Source organism: Amphibalanus amphitrite, unplaced genomic scaffold, assembly GCF_019059575.1.
Source record: "Amphibalanus amphitrite isolate SeventyFive unplaced genomic scaffold, NRLGWU_Aamphi_draft 000104F_arrow, whole genome shotgun sequence".
In the NCBI taxonomy this organism is placed as follows: domain Eukaryota; kingdom Metazoa; phylum Arthropoda; class Thecostraca; order Balanomorpha; family Balanidae; genus Amphibalanus; species Amphibalanus amphitrite.
Window position 1 is genome coordinate 265,773 of NW_024881599.1, and position 16,671 is coordinate 282,443.

Below are 16,671 nucleotides of genomic sequence, written 5' to 3' on the forward strand. Positions count from 1 at the left end.
GCATCTGCAGTAATGCGCGATAGCATTCGACGCAAATGCTCAGATTTTTCAGGAGGTCCAAGATTGCCAACTGCCACAAGACGCATTGAGTCTTATCTCAGTTTTTTTTAAATCGTTTTACAATACATCACTAGTTTTTGTGTACCACAGTCTTTGGTTTTATGATTGCATCGTTATGAATAGCTGAGAAACACTGCTTATGGTTTACATACCAGAAAGGTCTACACTGCTGGCCCAATGGCTAAAAGCGTATGTCCGTGAAGTTGGCGACGTCGCCAGCGACTTTTCCAGCGACGAGCACCGATTTTAGCCAAAACCTCGTCCAAGGTCAATTGGACCATGAGGATCACGAAAATCGAACCCATTCACCCATAAACCTTGACCTTCAAGGTCAAATTCAAGGTCAAAGGACGGGGAACTGAAAAAGTGCCACTAAATATTGTCCGATTTTCAAAATTTTGGCACCAAAATGTAGCGCGTGCAAAGTTCTAGCCGCACATCGAAAACCATTTTCATCAAGGTCAAACTTCAAGGTCAAATTCAAGGTCAAAGGACGGGGAACTAAAAAAGTGCCACTAAATATTGTCCGATTTTCAAAATTTTGGCACCAAAATGTAGCGCGTGCAAAGTTCTAGCCGCACATCGAAAACCATTTTCATCAAGGTCAAACTTCAAGGTCAAATTCAAGGTCAAAGGAAGGGGAACTGAAAAAGTGCCACTAAATATTGTCCGATTTTCAAAATTTTGGCACCAAAATGTAGCGCGTGCAAAGTTCTAGCCGCACATCGAAAACCATTTTCATCAAGGTCAAACTTCAAGGTCAAATTCAAGGTCAAAGGACGGGGAACTGAAAAAGTGCCACTAAATATTGTCCGATTTTCAAAATTTTGGGACCAAAATGTAGCGCGTGCAAAGTTCTAGCCGCACATCCAAAACCATTTTCATCAAGGTCAAACTTCAAGGTCAAATTCAAGGTCAAAGGACGGGGAACTGAAAAAGTGCCACTAAATATTGTCCGATTTTCAAAATTTTGGCACCAAAATGTAGCGCGTGCAAAGTTCTAGCCGCACATCCAAAACCATTTTCATCAAGGTCAAACTTCAAGGTCAAATTCAAGGTCAAAGGAAGGGGAACTGAAAAAGTGCCACTAAATATTGTCCGATTTTCAAAATTTTGGCACCAAAATGTAGCGCGTGCAAAGTTCTAGCCGCACATCGAAAACCATTTTCATCAAGGTCAAACTTCAAGGTCAAATTCAAGGTCAAAGGACGGGGAACTGAAAAAGTGCCACTAAATATTGTCCGATTTTCAAAATTTTGGCACCAAAATGTAGCGCGTGCAAAGTTCTAGCCGCACATCCAAAACCATTTTCATCAAGGTCAAACTTCAAGGTCAAATTCAAGGTCAAAGGACGGGGAACTGAAAAAGTGCCACTAAATATTGTCCGATTTTCAAAATTTTGGCACCAAAATGTAGCGCGTGCAAAGTTCTAGCCGCACATCCAAAACCATTTTCATCAAGGTCAAACTTCAAGGTCAAATTCAAGGTCAAAGGACGGGGAACTGAAAAAGTGCCACTAAATATTGTCCGATTTTCAAAATTTTGGCACCAAAATGTAGCGCGTGCAAAGTTCTAGCCGCACATCGAAAACCATTTTCATCAAGGTCAAACGTCAAGGTCAAATTCAAGGTCAAAGGACGGGGAACCTTAAAAATGCTACGTCACCAGCGACTTTTCCAGCGACGAGCACCGATTTTAGCCAAAACCTCGTCCAAGGTCAATTGGACCATGAGGATCACGAAAATCGAACCTATTCACCCCTAAACCTTGACCTTCAAGGTCAAATTCAAGGTCAAAGGACGGGGAACTGAAAAAGTGCCACTAAATATTGTCCGATTTTCAAGATTTTGGCACCAAAATGTAGCGCGTGCAAAGTTCTAGCCGCACATCGAAAACCATTTTCATCAAGGTCAAACTTCAAGGTCAAATTCAAGGTCAAAGGACGGGGAACTGAAAAAGTGCCACTAAATATTGTCCGATTTTCAAAATTTTGGCACCAAAATGTAGCGCGTGCAAAGTTCTAGCCGCACATCGAAAACCATTTTCATCAAGGTCAAACGTCAAGGTCAAATTCAAGGTCAAAGGACGGGGAACCTTAAAAATGCTACGTCACCAGCGACTTTTCCAGCGACGAGCACCGATTTTAGCCAAAACCTCGTCCAAGGTCAATTGGACCATGAGGATCACGAAAATCGAACCCATTCACCCATAAACCTTGACCTTCAAGGTCAAATTCAAGGTCAAAGGACGGGGAACTGAAAAAGTGCCACTAAATATTGTCCGATTTTCAAAATTTTGGCACCAAAATGTAGCGCGTGCAAAGTTCTAGCCGCACATCGAAAACCATTTTCATCAAGGTCAAACTTCAAGGTCAAATTCAAGGTCAAAGGACGGGGAACTGAAAAAGTGCCACTAAATATTGTCCGATTTTCAAAATTTTGGCACCAAAATGTAGCGCGTGCAAAGTTCTAGCCGCACATCGAAAACCATTTTCATCAAGGTCAAACTTCAAGGTCAAATTCAAGGTCAAAGGAAGGGGAACTGAAAAAGTGCCACTAAATATTGTCCGATTTTCAAAATTTTGGCACCAAAATGTAGCGCGTGCAAAGTTCTAGCCGCACATCGAAAACCATTTTCATCAAGGTCAAACTTCAAGGTCAAATTCAAGGTCAAAGGACGGGGAACTGAAAAAGTGCCACTAAATATTGTCCGATTTTCAAAATTTTGGCACCAAAATGTAGCGCGTGCAAAGTTCTAGCCGCACATCCAAAACCATTTTCATCAAGGTCAAACTTCAAGGTCAAATTCAAGGTCAAAGGACGGGGAACTGAAAAAGTGCCACTAAATATTGTCCGATTTTCAAAATTTTGGCACCAAAATGTAGCGCGTGCAAAGTTCTAGCCGCACATCGAAAACCATTTTCATCAAGGTCAAACTTCAAGGTCAAATTCAAGGTCAAAGGACGGGGAACTGAAAAAGTGCCACTAAATATTGTCCGATTTTCAAAATTTTGGCACCAAAATGTAGCGCGTGCAAAGTTCTAGCCGCACATCGAAAACCATTTTCATCAAGGTCAAACTTCAAGGTCAAATTCAAGGTCAAAGGACGGGGAACTAAAAAAGTGCCACTAAATATTGTCCGATTTTCAAAATTTTGGCACCAAAATGTAGCGCGTGCAAAGTTCTAGCCGCACATCGAAAACCATTTTCATCAAGGTCAAACTTCAAGGTCAAATTCAAGGTCAAAGGACGGGGAACTGAAAAAGTGCCACTAAATATTGTCCGATTTTCAAAATTTTGGCACCAAAATGTAGCGCGTGCAAAGTTCTAGCCGCACATCGAAAACCATTTTCATCAAGGTCAAACTTCAAGGTCAAATTCAAGGTCAAAGGACGGGGAACTGAAAAAGTGCCACTAAATATTGTCCGATTTTCAAAATTTTGGCACCAAAATGTAGCGCGTGCAAAGTTCTAGCCGCACATCCAAAACCATTTTCATCAAGGTCAAACTTCAAGGTCAAATTCAAGGTCAAAGGACGGGGAACTGAAAAAGTGCCACTAAATATTGTCCGATTTTCAAAATTTTGGCACCAAAATGTAGCGCGTGCAAAGTTCTAGCCGCACATCGAAAACCATTTTCATCAAGGTCAAACTTCAAGGTCAAATTCAAGGTCAAAGGACGGGGAACTGAAAAAGTGCCACTAAATATTGTCCGATTTTCAAAATTTTGGCACCAAAATGTAGCGCGTGCAAAGTTCTAGCCGCACATCGAAAACCATTTTCATCAAGGTCAAACTTCAAGGTCAAATTCAAGGTCAAAGGACGGGGAACTAAAAAAGTGCCACTAAATATTGTCCGATTTTCAAAATTTTGGCACCAAAATGTAGCGCGTGCAAAGTTCTAGCCGCACATCGAAAACCATTTTCATCAAGGTCAAACTTCAAGGTCAAATTCAAGGTCAAAGGACGGGGAACTGAAAAAGTGCCACTAAATATTGTCCGATTTTCAAAATTTTGGCACCAAAATGTAGCGCGTGCAAAGTTCTAGCCGCACATCGAAAACCATTTTCATCAAGGTCAAACTTCAAGGTCAAATTCAAGGTCAAAGGACGGGGAACTGAAAAAGTGCCACTAAATATTGTCCGATTTTCAAAATTTTGGCACCAAAATGTAGCGCGTGCAAAGTTCTAGCCGCACATCCAAAACCATTTTCATCAAGGTCAAACTTCAAGGTCAAATTCAAGGTCAAAGGACGGGGAACTGAAAAAGTGCCACTAAATATTGTCCGATTTTCAAAATTTTGGCACCAAAATGTAGCGCGTGCAAAGTTCTAGCCGCACATCCAAAACCATTTTCATCAAGGTCAAACTTCAAGGTCAAATTCAAGGTCAAAGGACGGGGAACTGAAAAAGTGCCACTAAATATTGTCCGATTTTCAAAATTTTGGCACCAAAATGTAGCGCGTGCAAAGTTCTAGCCGCACATCGAAAACCATTTTCATCAAGGTCAAACGTCAAGGTCAAATTCAAGGTCAAAGGACGGGGAACCTTAAAAATGCTACGTCACCAGCAACTTTTCCAGCGACGAGCACCGATTTTAGCCAAAACCTCGTCCAAGGTCAATTGGACCATGAGGATCACGAAAATCGAACCTATTCACCCCTAAACCTTGACCTTCAAGGTCAAATTCAAGGTCAAAGGACGGGGAACTGAAAAAGTGCCACTAAATATTGTCCGATTTTCAAAATTTTGGCACCAAAATGTAGCTCGTGCAAAGTTCTAGCCGCACATCCAAAACCATTTTCATCAAGGTCAAACTTCAAGGTCAAATTCAAGGTCAAAGGACGGGCAACTGAAAAAGTGCCACTAAATATTGTCCGATTTTCAAAATTTTGGCACCAAAATGTAGCGCGTGCAAAGTTCTAGCCGCACATCGAAAACCATTTTCATCAAGGTCAAACGTCAAGGTCAAATTCAAGGTCAAAGGACGGGGAACCTTAAAAATGCTACGTCACCAGCGACTTTTCCAGCGACGAGCACCGATTTTAGCCAAAACCTCGTCCAAGGTCAATTGGACCATGAGGATCACGAAAATCGAACCCATTCACCCATAAACCTTGACCTTCAAGGTCAAATTCAAGGTCAAAGGACGGGGAACTGAAAAAGTGCCACTAAATATTGTCCGATTTTCAAAATTTTGGCACCAAAATGTAGCGCGTGCAAAGTTCTAGCCGCACATCGAAAACAATTTTCATCAAGGTCAAACTTCAAGGTCAAATTCAAGGTCAAAGGACGGGGAACTGAAAAAGTGCCACTAAATATTGTCCGATTTTCAAAATTTTGGCACCAAAATGTAGCGCGTGCAAAGTTCTAGCCGCACATCGAAAACCATTTTCATCAAGGTCAAACTTCAAGGTCAAATTCAAGGTCAAAGGACGGGGAACTGAAAAAGTGCCACTAAATATTGTCCGATTTTCAAAATTTTGGCACCAAAATGTAGCGCGTGCAAAGTTCTAGCCGCACATCGAAAACCATTTTCATCAAGGTCAAACTTCAAGGTCAAATTCAAGGTCAAAGGACGGGGAACTGAAAAAGTGCCACTAAATATTGTCCGATTTTCAAAATTTTGGCACCAAAATGTAGCGCGTGCAAAGTTCTAGCCGCACATCCAAAACCATTTTCATCAAGGTCAAACTTCAAGGTCAAATTCAAGGTCAAAGGACGGGGAACTGAAAAAGTGCCACTAAATATTGTCCGATTTTCAAAATTTTGGCACCAAAATGTAGCGCGTGCAAAGTTCTAGCCGCACATCGAAAACCATTTTCATCAAGGTCAAACTTCAAGGTCAAATTCAAGGTCAAAGGACGGGGAACTGAAAAAGTGCCACTAAATATTGTCCGATTTTCAAAATTTTGGCACCAAAATGTAGCGCGTGCAAAGTTCTAGCCGCACATCGAAAACCATTTTCATCAAGGTCAAACTTCAAGGTCAAATTCAAGGTCAAAGGACGGGGAACTAAAAAAGTGCCACTAAATATTGTCCGATTTTCAAAATTTTGGCACCAAAATGTAGCGCGTGCAAAGTTCTAGCCGCACATCGAAAACCATTTTCATCAAGGTCAAACTTCAAGGTCAAATTCAAGGTCAAAGGACGGGGAACTGAAAAAGTGCCACTAAATATTAACCGATTTTCAAAATTTTGGCACCAAAATGTAGCGCGTGCAAAGTTCTAGCCGCACATCGAAAACCATTTTCATCAAGGTCAAACTTCAAGGTCAAATTCAAGGTCAAAGGACGGGGAACTGAAAAAGTGCCACTAAATATTGTCCGATTTTCAAAATTTTGGCACCAAAATGTAGCGCGTGCAAAGTTCTAGCCGCACATCCAAAACCATTTTCATCAAGGTCAAACTTCAAGGTCAAATTCAAGGTCAAAGGACGGGGAACTGAAAAAGTGCCACTAAATATTGTCCGATTTGCAAAATTTTGGCACCAAAATGTAGCGCGTGCAAAGTTCTAGCCGCACATCCAAAACCATTTTCATCAAGGTCAAACTTCAAGGTCAAATTCAAGGTCAAAGGACGGGGAACTGAAAAAGTGCCACTAAATATTGTCCGATTTTCAAAATTTTGGCACCAAAATGTAGCGCGTGCAAAGTTCTAGCCGCACATCGAAAACCATTTTCATCAAGGTCAAACTTCAAGGTCAAATTCAAGGTCAAAGGACGGGGAACTGAAAAAGTGCCACTAAATATTGTCCGATTTTCAAAATTTTGGCACCAAAATGTAGCGCGTGCAAAGTTCTAGCCGCACATCGAAAACCATTTTCATCAAGGTCAAACTTCAAGGTCAAATTCAAGGTCAAAGGACGGGGAACTGAAAAAGTGCCACTAAATATTGTCCGATTTTCAAAATTTTGGCACCAAAATGTAGCGCGTGCAAAGTTCTAGCCGCACATCGAAAACCATTTTCATCAAGGTCAAACTTCAAGGTCAAATTCAAGGTCAAAGGACGGGGAACTGAAAAAGTGCCACTAAATATTGTCCGATTTTCAAAATTTTGGCACCAAAATGTAGCGCGTGCAAAGTTCTAGCCGCACATCCAAAACCATTTTCATCAAGGTCAAACTTCAAGGTCAAATTCAAGGTCAAAGGACGGGGAACTGAAAAAGTGCCACTAAATATTGTCCGATTTTCAAAATTTTGGCACCAAAATGTAGCGCGTGCAAAGTTCTAGCCGCACATCGAAAACCATTTTCATCAAGGTCAAACTTTAAGGTCAAATTCAAGGTCAAAGGACGGGGAACTGAAAAAGTGCCACTAAATATTGTCCGATTTTCAAAATTTTGGCACCAAAATGTAGCGCGTGCAAAGTTCTAGCCGCACATCGAAAACCATTTTCATCAAGGTCAAACTTCAAGGTCAAATTCAAGGTCAAAGGACGGGGAACTGAAAAAGTGCCACTAAATATTGTCCGATTTTCAAAATTTTGGCACCAAAATGTAGCGCGTGCAAAGTTCTAGCCGCACATCGAAAACCATTTTCATCAAGGTCAAACTTCAAGGTCAAATTCAAGGTCAAAGGACGGGGAACTAAAAAAGTGCCACTAAATATTGTCCGATTTTCAAAATTTTGGCACCAAAATGTAGCGCGTGCAAAGTTCTAGCCGCACATCGAAAACCATTTTCATCAAGGTCAAACTTCAAGGTCAAATTCAAGGTCAAAGGACGGGGAACTGAAAAAGTGCCACTAAATATTGTCCGATTTTCAAGATTTTGGCACCAAAATGTAGCGCGTGCAAAGTTCTAGCCGCACATCGAAAACCATTTTCATCAAGGTCAAACTTCAAGGTCAAATTCAAGGTCAAAGGACGGGGAACTGAAAAAGTGCCACTAAATATTGTCCGATTTTCAAAATTTTGGCACCAAAATGTAGCGCGTGCAAAGTTCTAGCCGCACATCGAAAACCATTTTCATCAAGGTCAAACGTCAAGGTCAAATTCAAGGTCAAAGGACGGGGAACCTTAAAAATGCTACGTCACCAGCGACTTTTCCAGCGACGAGCACCGATTTTAGCCAAAACCTCGTCCAAGGTCAATTGGACCATGAGGATCACGAAAATCGAACCTATTCACCCCTAAACCTTGACCTTCAAGGTCAAATTCAAGGTCAAAGGACGGGGAACTGAAAAAGTGCCACTAAATATTGTCTGATTTTCAAAATTTTGGCACCAAAATGTAGCGCGTGCAAAGTTCTAGCCGCACATCGAAAACCATTTTCATCAAGGTCAAACTTCAAGGTCAAATTCAAGGTCAAAGGACGGGGAACTGAAAAAGTGCCACTAAATATTGTCCGATTTTCAAAATTTTGGCACCAAAATGTAGCGCGTGCAAAGTTCTAGCCGCACATCGAAAACCATTTTCATCAAGGTCAAACTTCAAGGTCAAATTCAAGGTCAAAGGACGGGGAACTGAAAAAGTGCCACTAAATATTGTCCGATTTTCAAAATTTTGGCACCAAAATGTAGCGCGTGCAAAGTTCTAGCCGCACATCGAAAACTATTTTCATCAAGGTCAAACTTCAAGGTCAAATTCAAGGTCAAAGGACGGGGAACCTTAAAAATGCTACGTCACCAGCGACTTTTCCAGCGACGAGCACCGATTTTAGCCAAAACCTCGTCCAAGGTCAATTGGACCATGAGGATCACGAAAATCGAAACCATTCACCCCTAAACCTTGACCTTCAAGGTCAAATTCAAGGTCAAAGGACGGGGAACTGAAAAAGTGCCACTAAATATTGTCCGATTTTCAAAATTTTGGCACCAAAATGTAGCGCGTGCAAATTTCTAGCCGCATATCGAAAACCATTTTCATCAAGGTCAAACTTCAAGGTCAAATTCAAGGTCAAAGGACGGGGAACTGAAAAAGTGCCACTAAATATTGTCCGATCTTCACAATTTTGGCACCAAAATGTAGCGCGTGCAAAGTTCTAGCCGCTCATCGAAAACCATTTTCATCAAGGTCAATTTTCAAGGTCAAATTCAAGGTCAAAGGACGGGGAACTGAAAAAGTGCCATTTAATATTGTCCGATTTTTTTAGGTTAGGCTAGGTTAGGTTAGATTAGGTTTCCTTATCCCCGGTAGGCATAATCAGTAGGTTAGGTTTGGTTAGGTTAGGTTAGGTTATGTTCCCTTGTCCCCGGTAGGCAAAAATCAGTAGGTTAAGTTAGGTTAGGTAAGGTTAGGTCAGGTTAGGGATAGGCAAAAATCAGTAAGTTAGGTTAGGTTAGATTAGGTTAGGTTAAGTTGGTTTTGGATGTTGCGTGCCTTGGATGTCGTGGTCGTGGACGTTGTGGTTTTGGAGGTTACGTTCTTTGGATGTTGCTTCCTTGGATGTTGCGTTTTTTTGGATGATACGATTTTGGACGTTGCGGTTTTTGATGCTTCGGTTTTGGACTTTGTGAATGCCCCCTATAAACCCGATTTTGGACGTATTTTGGACGCTGCGTACTTTGGACGCTGCGGTTTTGGATGTTGCGTACTTTGGGTGCTGCGGTTTTGGACGCTTTGATACGGACCCGCTGGTGGCAACGCGCAGTATTTTTGCGTCGCGCGGGAAGACTGGACGTGATCGATGGTGATTGGTGATAGACCGCTCATTTTCGAGATTTTCGAGAATTGGTCTCCCAGTCAGGTTTCCCAATGTTTTGGGCGTCCTGGGTCCCATCTAATCGTCCAACTGGGCACCTCAGGTAACTAGCGCAGGCGTCACAGAGATGACCGAGTCGGCTTCGGTGGTGTAAACAGTCAAGGTAGGTGTATTGTAAGTTTATGGACATGGGTATGGAAGCATTGCTGAATAAAATGACGTCATTGGAATATGAAAGTTTCGAACGTGTCATGTCCGTGAAATTAGCGTCAGCAACAGCAACGAATACAAATATACAGCGTCGGATTCAGAATCGCTTCAAAAACACGCTTAAGGTCATTTAGGGGACGGGGAGCACGAATATGACATTTATTTTGCCCTAGCTCCCCACCTTCATCCCTTAATCGGCCCTTAAAGGAAAGTGCGTGTCAAAAGTGCCTCAAGGGTTCGTTTGATCGCCAAAATAAGGGCGGCAATCGATTCCTCGGGTCAATATCTAGCCGCAGCGTGGGGTTCCAGATGTGTGCATCGTACCCCTTACCCCTTAATCGGCCCTTAAAGGAAGGGGCGCGTCGAAAGTGCCTCAAGGGTTCGCCTGATCACCAAAATAAGGGCGGCAATCGATTCCTCGGGTCAATATCTGGCCGCAACCTCGGGTTCCAGATGTGTGCATCTTACCCCTTACCCCTTAATCGGCCCTTAAAGGAAAGTTTGCGTCAAAAGTGCCTCAAGGGTTCGTCTGATCGCCAAAATAAGGGCGGCAATCGATTCCTCGGGTCAACATCTAGCCGCAGCCTTGGGTTCCAGATGTGTGCATCTTACCCCTTAATCGGCCCTTAAAGGAAGGGGCGCGTCAAAAGTGCCTCAAGGATTCGTCTCATCGCCAAAATAAGGGCGGCAATCGATCCCTCGGGTCAATATCTAGCCGCAGCCTGGGGTTCTAGATGTGTGCATCTTACCTCTTACCCCTTAATCGGCCCTTAAAGGAAGGGGCGCGTCAAAAGTGCCTCAAGGGTTCACCTGATCGCAAAAATAAGGGTCGCACTCGATTCTTCGAATCAATATCTAGCCGCAGCCTCGGGTTCCAGACGTGTGCATCTTACCCCTTACCCCTTAATCGGCCCTTAAAGGAAAGTTTGCGTCAAAAGTGCCTCAAGGGTTCGTCTGATCGCCAAAATAAGGGCGGCAATCGATTCCTCGGGTCAATATCTAGCCGCAGCCTTGGGTTCCAGATGTGTGCATCTTACCCCTTACCCCTTAATCGGCCCTTAAAGGAAAGTTTGCGTCAAAAGTGCCTCAAGGGTTCCTCTGTTCCGTCCTTTGACCTTGAATTTGACCTTGAAGTTTGACCTTGATGAAAATGGTTTTCGATGTGCGGCTAGAACTTTGCACGCGCTACATTTTGGTGCCAAAATTTTGAAAATCGGACAATATTTAGTGGCACTTTTTCAGTTCCCCGTCCTTTGACCTTGAATTTGACCTTGAAGTTTGACCTTGATGAAAATGGTTTTGGATGTGCGGCTAGAACTTTGCACGCGCTACATTTTGGTGCCAAAATTTTGAAAATCGGACAATATTTAGTGGCACTTTTTCAGTTCCCCGTCCTTTGACCTTGAATTTGACCTTGAAGTTTGACCTTGATGAAAATGGTTTTCGATGTGCAGCTAGAACTTTGCACGCGCTACATTTTGGTGCCAAAATTTTGAAAATCGGACAATATTTAGTGGCACTTTTTCAGTTCCCCGTCCTTTGACCTTGAATTTGACCTTGAAGTTTGACCTTGATGAAAATGGTTTTCGATGTGCGGCTAGAACTTTGCACGCGCTACATTTTGGTGCCAAAATTTTGAAAATCGGACAATATTTAGTGGCACTTTTTCAGTTCCCCGTCCTTTGACCTTGAATTTGACCTTGAAGTTTGACCTTGATGAAAATGGTTTTCGATGTGCGGCTAGAACTTTGCACGCGCTACATTTTGGTGCCAAAATTTTGAAAATCGGACAATATTTAGTGGCACTTTTTCAGTTCCCCGTCCTTTGACCTTGAATTTGACCTTGAAGGTCAAGGTTTATGGGTGAATGGGTTCGATTTTCGTGATCCTCATGGTCCAATTGACCTTGGACGAGGTTTTGGCTAAAATCGGTGCTCGTCGCTGGAAAAGTCGCTGGTGACGTAGCATTTTTAAGGTTCCCCGTCCTTTGACCTTGAATTTGACCTTGACGTTTGACCTTGATGAAAATGGTTTTCGATGTGCGGCTAGAACTTTGCACGCGCTACATTTTGGTGCCAAAATTTTGAAAATCGGACAATATTTAGTGGCACTTTTTCAGTTCCCCGTCCTTTGACCTTGAATTTGACCTTGAAGTTTGACCTTGATGAAAATGGGTTTCGATGTGCGGCTAGAACTTTGCACGCGCTACATTTTGGTGCCAAAATTTTGAAAATCGGACAATATTTAGTGGCACTTTTTCAGTTCCCCGTCCTTTGACCTTGAATTTGACCTTGAAGGTCAAGGTTTAGGGGTGAATAGGTTCGATTTTCGTGATCCTCATGGTCCAATTGACCTTGGACGAGGTTTTGGCTAAAATCGGTGCTCGTCGCTGGAAAAGTCGCTGGTGACGTAGCATTTTTAAGGTTCCCCGTCCTTTGACCTTGAATTTGACCTTGACGTTTGACCTTGATGAAAATGGTTTTCGATGTGCGGCTAGAACTTTGCACGCGCTACATTTTGGTGCCAAAATTTTGAAAATCGGACAATATTTAGTGGCACTTTTTCAGTTCCCCGTCCTTTGACCTTGAATTTGACCTTGAAGTTTGACCTTGATGAAAATGGTTTTGGATGTGCGGCTAGAACTTTGCACGCGCTACATTTTGGTGCCAAAATTTTGAAAATCGGACAATATTTAGTGGCACTTTTTCAGTTCCCCGTCCTTTGACCTTGAATTTGACCTTGAAGTTTGACCTTGATGAAAATGGTTTTGGATGTGCGGCTAGAACTTTGCACGCGCTACATTTTGGTGCCAAAATTTTGAAAATCGGACAATATTTAGTGGCACTTTTTCAGTTCCCCGTCCTTTGACCTTGAATTTGACCTTGAAGTTTGACCTTGATGAAAATGGTTTTCGATGTGCGGCTAGAACTTTGCACGCGCTACATTTTGGTGCCAAAATTTTGAAAATCGGACAATATTTAGTGGCACTTTTTCAGTTCCCCGTCCTTTGACCTTGAATTTGACCTTGAAGTTTGACCTTGATGAAAATGGTTTTCGATGTGCGGCTAGAACTTTGCACGCGCTACATTTTGGTGCCAAAATTTTGAAAATCGGACAATATTTAGTGGCACTTTTTTAGTTCCCCGTCCTTTGACCTTGAATTTGACCTTGAAGTTTGACCTTGATGAAAATGGTTTTCGATGTGCGGCTAGAACTTTGCACGCGCTACATTTTGGTGCCAAAATTTTGAAAATCGGACAATATTTAGTGGCACTTTTTCAGTTCCCCGTCCTTTGACCTTGAATTTGACCTTGAAGGTCAAGGTTTATGGGTGAATGGGTTCGATTTTCGTGATCCTCATGGTCCAATTGACCTTGGACGAGGTTTTGGCTAAAATCGGTGCTCGTCGCTGGAAAAGTCGCTGGCGACGTCGCCAACTTCACGGACATTAAAAGCGTACACATTCAAGTTCGAGGAGGCACGGTTAAATATAATCCGATCCGGATGAAACTTTGCATGTGATGTTTTTATGCTATATGGAACCATAAAATGAACTGCCTTTATGCTTTTTCAAAAAATCAGAAAATAACTGTCACCCTACCTATGAGACTATTTGAAACGTTTCCATTTGCGCTGAAATGTGTGCATTACCTAATGACGCTTCATTCCTCATAAATCCATTGTAAAACTGTGTTCTGATCATTTGTCTAGGCATTGCAGCCGCCACATAGTCCCCATTTTCACCGGGCATCCTGACAAATTGACTGTCAATGGGTTTCCACCAACTGGTCTAACGCCGTCAATTGTTCGATTGTGGTCTGCAGCATGCCGCGTAATGCCTCACGAGCTATTCGCCATGTACGGCCTACGGGCGCACTTTATGTCAATACGATACACGCCTGAAGGTCAGCCAGTGTTGCATGCTGCTTGTTTTGTCCTGCTCTGTTCGGCACCCGACAAAAGGCCCCGGTGGCGCCGACCACGGGTCAATATGTGACGCCTAGGTCATCCTAGCAGATCGATAATGATAAAGCGCCCAACTGGGAGCTGATAAAGTGCAGCCAAACTCTGGAGCATTCATCACGTGGAGACGGTTTGGAGACAGTCAGTCACCTGGCCCTGGCTCCTCAGTCCTCTGGTATTTAAAGGGTATTTCGAATGTTCATTGCATTACCAAGGCAACACCCACTAATATTATGTGATGAATAATGAAAATCAAGCTGTATGTTTCATGGCTTTAACCTAAACGTTCACTTCATAACGTATAAGATCGTTCGCGATCTTTCCTCAGCTCACGGCTACCAAGTCTGGTACCTACCTTGGAACCTGCGCTAATTAGCAGCGTCTTTTCTTTCATTCAGCCGACAGCCGAGGACGCTGCTAATTGCGGAAAATGCACGCACGGTGCCGGGGGGGGGGAGGGGGGTTGTCCCATGGACTGACGTTCGCAGCCGCCAGTCGGCCGACTAATTACCGGTTTCCCTGACAACTCGACAACTCACAGCGCCGCGACATCGCGTTACATCATTACATGTCAAACAGACTGTGTCACACGCCGCGACCAGTGCTGGCGGCGTGACAGAAATCAGCGCGATTATCGAGCCCGGAGACTCGGAAGGAGTGACACGGTCGCCGTGACGACGGTGACCGACTTCCAGGAAAAGGGATTCTGCGAAATATGAAATCGTCAAAATTTGAAAGCGAGTAGATATGCGAATAGACAGAAATATCGAGTCCATCAGGAATAATGATGCAATAATCATTTGACCAGCTACGTGTCTTGTCTAAGGCCTTATCTGAAACATTTGTATTTTGTAATAATTTTTCTAACCTAATAAAATGATGTCAAAAGCTCAGACCGAATAGGCAAGAGTCCGAATTAGTGTTCGGGTGACCGGGCGTATTCTCGGATCGCCTGATCAGATGGCCTGTCGAACCACCCACCGTTCTGACTTCTGAGCGAACGGATGAATCAAACACCAGATGCGGGAAGATGTAAAATGAATGATCCGCTGGACCGCTTGTACCTGCTGACGGCGACTGATGCCATTAAAAGGCCTGTTAATGAGCCGGATTTCAAGGTCTTCCATCCATCCCAATTAACCCGCGCCCCGTAGGGGGGGGGGCCGAAACGGCCCCTCCCTGTCCTTTTCGGTCGATATCTCCTAAACGGCTGGACATATCGCCACGAAACTTTCAGGACCCCTCCGGGCATCAATTTTACACATTGTGACCAAAAATTTTTCCAGAGGCTATGATAGGTTGGCCACAAATGACGTCAGAGTGACGTCATGTTCTGTCATTTTCGACCGAAAAAAGACCTTCGCGAGAAGACCTGTCAGGACTACAGCTTTGAAGATACAGAAAAATGATCAAGACATAAAAGGTGTAGAATTGACAGGGCTACAAAACTGCTATCTCGAATTTTTGAAATTTTTGAGTTTTGACCCCCAAAAATTAAAAAAGCATTTTTTTGGATATATTCACCGAAAAATCCAAAAAGTTTTTTGAGTTTCGAAAAAACCGGAATATATGTGATAGTGCCTACCGTCTTCTATCTACATACCAAATTTCAGATCGATACCTCGTTTTTTGGCCAAGTTATAGCGAAAAAACTGTTCAAAAATGATGACGTCAAATTTTCAAACTCAATTTTTGGCAATTCTAGAACTCGTAGAGCAAAACGAAGACCACCTTTAGACTCCCCGTGACGAGCTGCATCGAATCGATACCCATTTTATGCAAAAATATCAACTTTGAAATTTGACCTAATTTGACCTGACCTTGACCTGACCTAAACAAAAACGTGACCTAGGCTGGCCCCAAAGGCTGCCTAACCCACATAATCGCATTTGTCATGTAAAATGGACCATAAAACATGTATCACACGACACATTCATATTGTGACCCCGGTGACCTGACCTCGCTGTGACCTGACCTGGTATCAGTGACCTCAGATAGCAAAGTATGTGTTTGACGAACAATGTACCATCGATGGCTTTCAATAAATTACCAATTTACTCGCTTTCACAGCACATTTCTTGAATTGCCTGTGAACGGTGAAAATCTGACCTTTGACCTGACCTGTGACGTCATCGGTTTGACCTAGGTCAATGAAATTTGGTCACAAGGTAGTTCCCGGGTGGGGCTATCGAACGCCGTTTGAATTTTGAAAATCGGCCGGTAACTTTCCGAGATCTTAGGGGGGGGCCGAAACGGCCCCTCCCCTACGGGTGGTAGGGTCCGCCGGTAGCCCTACGGGGCGCGGGTTAATTCACACGGCAAAACGAACCACATCGCTCCGATCGTCAAACAGGAAGAGACCTTCACTCGACTGGGAAACGTCCTGGATTCAGCCTGGCCTCATACCAAAACGTCGGACAATAGCCGTAACGGTCAGCTGGCGGACCGTCTCCGGCGCCGTGGAGCGGAGCAGGGAGTCTAGTCAGCCGCACATCCCGTGATTTCACGGCTCGTACACGGCACGGCCCGCGGCTGTGCACTGCGTGCGGCGCGTGTCGCTCGTTGCGTGTGAAGCTCTGTGTCTGAGATAGCCGACTGGCGTGTCGGCCGACGCGTCCCGGTGATCCCGGCACCGCGCGCTGCCCGACACCGTGTCACGGACACCCGTGTCACATATGTGTCATATATATGTGTCACGGGCCCGGGGCCACAGAGGTGTTACGGACACATGTGTCACGCAGATGTGTCACGGACACGAGACAGAATGCCTGGCCGTGGCCACGTAACCGCACTCCTCTG